The sequence below is a fragment of the Lycorma delicatula genome, chromosome 4 (genome assembly GCF_047948215.1).
Source record: "Lycorma delicatula isolate Av1 chromosome 4, ASM4794821v1, whole genome shotgun sequence".
NCBI lineage: Eukaryota > Metazoa > Arthropoda > Insecta > Hemiptera > Fulgoridae > Lycorma > Lycorma delicatula.
Window position 1 is genome coordinate 190,795,254 of NC_134458.1, and position 5,309 is coordinate 190,800,562.

Genomic DNA, 5,309 nt, shown 5'->3' on the forward strand with positions numbered 1-5,309 from the left:
GGGTAGAAGACCATTAAGAAGTGTGAATCTAAATATCAGAGGACAGAGAATCGATGAAGTAAAAGAAACAAAACACTTGGGGGTACTTCTGGACAAAGGTTTAAGGTTCAGCAAGCATATTGATATGATTTGTGGGAGAGTTACTCCTGCTGTAAAGGGATTAAGAGGATTATTTCAAAACCACGGCACACCTAAAACGGCTATTCGAACATTCATAACCAGCCACCCCGCAGTGCATCTATTGTCCAGAGAACGACGATGCCGAACATACGTTGTTCATATGTCCAAGATGGGCCGTTAACAGAGGTCAAATAGTAATAAATGGTCTTACACCAGAAAATCTCATAAACCGGTCGGGGTACAACAATGAGAACCGGGAATGGTTCCGCAGGTTCGCCGGGGAGGTCCTGCGGGCCAAAGAGGATGAAGACAGAAGAATGGGAGTATAAACAGTACGGTAGGGCGGACAGTCACTCCATCGAGGGCCTGTACGCCTTGGTGTGCGGGTACCTGAGAAGGGGGTGAACTCCAGGGGTAAAATAAAAGACCAAGTCCCGGTCGGCGGGGTCATCCCTGCGGGAGCCTAGGCTCTTTGTCGGGTCGGCGCTGTCGATTAGAGGACAAAGGCGTAAAGACCGAGTCCCTGTTCCCTGCTGAGGCGCTGGGGGACGGCATAGCCGGACCTTGGCTCTAAAGCGGGGGATTAGAGGCAGGCGATGTAAAACAAAAAATCCGAGACCGGGGAGGCCAACCTGCCGTGCCGGACGTATAGCCGGCGGGTGGGGGACGCCTCCTTTGAGAGTAAAAGGACACTCTCCCCGACTGAGTATACTTAATTGGATATCCGGTCGTGGAGAGTAGGGGGAAAAAAAAACACAAAAAACCCAACCTTATATTGGTAGGTATTGAAATAATAAAAAGGCATGTGTAAATGTTAATGTAATTTTTAAAATTACCATTCATTATTTTACATTTAGATTAAATGTTGGAAGTGGCCGCCATCTTTTTGAATACAAGCTTCAATTCTTTTTACAGCGTTTCTTGTGACTTTTTTCAAAGTTTGTGGCTGGATATTTAATACAGATTGTTCAATATTCACTTTCAATCGTTCAAGTGTTCGTGGTTTGTTGCTGTAGGCTTTTTCTTTGAGGTGGTATCCCAGTAGAACAAAATCCGCCGCAGTCAAATCTGGAGATTATGGTGGCCACAAGCCTCAATCGATAACACGATTACCAAAGAATTCCTCGACGAAATCAGAAGTTGAACCTGCGAAGTGCGATGTCGCACCGTCATGTTGTGTCTGTCTTGCTCTTCCAAGAGTGCGATGAACAGAAATAAAATATGTTGATATCGTTCTGAATTAATGGTGTACTCGAAAAGAATTGGACCGATTATTTTCTTCCGCGACATCGCGCACCACACGCCCGACTTCTGCGGGTGAAATTGTTTTTCGAGATAAACGTGGGGATTTTCTGCACTCCAAATTCTACTGTTTTGGCTGTTTACGTAGCCGTCCAATTGAAACTGTGTTTCATCTGTGAAAAATAACGAATCCGTAACGTTTAATTCCCTCACGCAGAAATCGACGGAACCATTAACAATATTGTAGCCCTTTTTCTTTGTCGGGCTCAAGAAGTCGATGAACCGTTTGAATGCGATAAGGTCGTAATTGTAATTGATTGGTCGCCCGATGAACAGTCGATTCACTCATCCATGAAATTTCAAAAGTCAAGCTTACTCCCTTACTCGTTACTGAAATAGACTCGTCCAACATCTGAACATAACGGCACCGCAGTAGAACAGTACCGATAGTAACAAGAATGCAATGATAACGTTCAGTGAGTTGCTAGAGACAAGATGGTGTTTTCGCTAGATGAATGGGTTTTCATTGTCGAGTCGTGCTTCAGTACGAAATCAGCGGTTGGAGTGCAAGATTTATTTCGCCATAAGTACCCAGATAAACCGGCTCCTAATAAAACATCAGTATTAAGGTTAGTTACAAAATTTTGAGAGAACGGTTCTGTTAATAACAAGGAACACAAAAGATCTGCGTCGGTGTTGAATACAGATACAGTCGCTGAAATCAAAGACCGATTACTCGCCTCGCCAAATAAATCGATCAGACGTTTGTCTGCTGAAATTAATTTGTCTAAATCAACTGTTCATCGGGGAACCAAAGAGTTACAATTACGACCTTATCGCATTCAAAAGGTTCATCGTCTTCTTGAGCCCGACAAAGAAAAACGGCACGGTTTCATTTGCACGGCTACGTTTTTTTTTTTTTTTGTCTTCAGTCATTTGACTGGTTTGATGCAGCTTTCCAAGATACCCTATCTAGTGCTAGTCGTTTCATTTCAGTATACCCTCTACATCCTACATCCCCAACAATTTGTTTTACATACTCCAAACGTGGCCTGCTTACACAATTTTTCCCTTTTACCTGTCCTTCCAATATTAAAGCGACTATTCCAGGATGCCTTAATATGTGGCCTATAAGTCTGTCTCTTCTTTTAACTATATTTTTCCAAATGCTTCTTTCTTCATTTATTTGCCGCAATACCTCTTCATTTGTCAGTTTATCCATCCATCTGATTTTTAAAATTTTCCTATAGCACCACATTTCAAAAGCTTCTAATCTTTTCTTCTCAGATACTCCGATTGTCCACGTTTCACTTCCATATAAAGCGACACTACAAACATATACTTTCAAACGTCTTTTCCTGACATTTAAATTAATTTTTGATGTTAACAAATTATATTTCTTACTGAAGGCTCGTTTCGCTTGTGCTATTCGGAATTTTATATCGCTCCTGCTTCGTCCATCTTTAGTAATTTTACTTCCCAAATAACAAAATTCTTCTACTTCCGTAATCTTTTCTCCTCCTATTTTCACATTCAGTGGTCCATCTTTGTTATTTCTACTAGATTTCATTGCTTTTGTTTTGTTCTTGTTTATTTTCATGCGATAGTTCTTGCGTAGGACTTCATCTATGCCGTTCATTGTTTCTTCTAAATCCTTTTTATTCTCGCCTAGAATTACTATATCATCACCAAATCGTAACATCTTTATCTTTTCACCTTGTACTGTTACTCCGAATCTAAATTGTTCTTTAACATCATTAACTGCTAGTTCCATGTGAAGATTAAAAAGTAACGGAGATAGGGAACATCCTTTTCGGACTCCCTTTCTTATTACGGCTTCTTTGTTATGTTCTTCAATTATTACTGTTGCTGTTTGGTTCCTGTACATGTTAGCAATTGTTCTTCTATCTCTTTATTTGAACCGTAATTTTTTTAAAATGCTGAACATTTTATTCCAGTCTACGTTATCGAATGCCTTTTCTAGATCTATAAATGCCAAGTACATCGGTTTGTTTTTCTTTAATCTTCCTTCTACTATTAATCTGAGGCCTAAAATTGCTTCCCTTGTCCCTATACTTTTCCTGAAACCAAATTGATCTTCTCCTAACACTTCTTCCATTCACTTCTCAATTCTTCTGTATAGAATTCTAGTTAAGATTTTTGATGCATGACTAGTTAAACTAATTGTTCTGTATTCTTCACATTTATCTGCCCCTGCTTTCTTTGGTATCATAACTATAACACTTTTTTTTAAGTCTGACGGAAATTCCCCTTTTTCATAAATATTACGGCTACATAAACAGCCAAAACAGTAGAATTTGGCGCGCTGAAAATCCCCATGTTTACACGAAAAACAATTTCACCCGCAGCAGTTGGGCGTGTGGTGCGCAATATCGCGGAAGAAAATAATAGGTCTTATTTTTTTTCGAGTTAATCCAGAACGATATCAGGATATTTTATTTCAGTACATCGCAAACTTGGAAGAGGTGTCTTCCTCTTCCAAGTTTACGGGCTTACCTCAAAGATAAAGCCTACAGCAATAAACCAGGAACACTTGAACGATTTAAAATCAATATTGAAGAAGCTGTATTAAATATCCAGCCACAAACTTTGAAAAAAATTGCAAGAACTCTGTAAAAAGAATTGAAGCTTGTATTCAAGAAGATGGCGGCCACTTCCAACATTTACTCTAAATGTAAGGTAATGGATGGTAATAATAAAAATTTACATTTACATTTACACCTGACTTTTTATTATTTCAATACCTACCAATATAAGGTTGGGTTGCGTTTTATATGGGACACCCTGTATAAAAATGGTTTACCTAACACCTGTTCATAGTTATACTTTAAAATTTATTTCAAGAAAGTATATTTGTGCTATATAACTTTCATTTGAAATAAAATAAATATTTTATGAAACAAACTTTGATAACTTAGACTAAAGTAAAAAACTTAAGTCGTATCATATAAAATATTGCTCTAAAGAAAGTTGAAACGGAAAATTTAAACGAGAAAAACTTTTAATCGAAATCTGTGTTAAGCCATTTCATAAGAAAATATTTTCCTTTTGATATTATAAAAAAATCGGTTTGAAATAAAGAATACATATTTAAAAAAATTAAATACCGATCTAGTTTTTCAAATATGAATAAAAGGTGTTTAAATATAAAAGTCTTATTTAAAGAGAAAAAGAGAGAGAGAGAGAGGGCGAGAGAGAGAGACTGTGTGACTAAGAAAGAGCGAGTGAGAGAGAAACAGACAGACTGACTGAGAGAGAGGGGATGAGATAGAATGTTACAAACACATTTTTTCACTATAAAATCAGACCTAGTAGTGAATAGAATGAAAATTTCGCTTTTAGGATGGCATATTATTGATTACTCTGAGAGTAATGATGCTGACTATAAAATAAGTTCTGGTAATGAATAAAGTGAAGGTTTTTTTTTGTAGGGGTTGATAATTTGATTTCTCTAATGATGTTCACTGTAAAATCAGTTCTAGTTGTGAATACAGTGAAGGGTTTGCTTGTTGAATTGAAGAATATTCTTTTCTCTGAGCGTAATGATGTTCACTATAAAATCAGTTCCGGTTAATGAATAAAAGAAGCCGTTTGTGGGGTTGAATATAACTGATTTCTTAAGCGTAATTATGATCACTATAAAATCATTTCTGGTAATAAATAAATGAAGTCGTTTGTAAGGTTGAATAATATTGATTTCTTTGAGCGTAATGATGCTCACTGTAAAATCAGATCTAATTGTGAATACAGTGAAGGGTTTGCTTGTAGGACTAAATATAACTGATTTCTTGAAAGTAATGATATTCACTATAAAATCAGTTCCGGTAATAAATAAAAGAAGTCGTTTGAGGGGTTGAATATAATTGATTTCTTGAGCGTTATGATGTTCACTATAATATCAATTTAGGTAATAAATAAATGAAGTC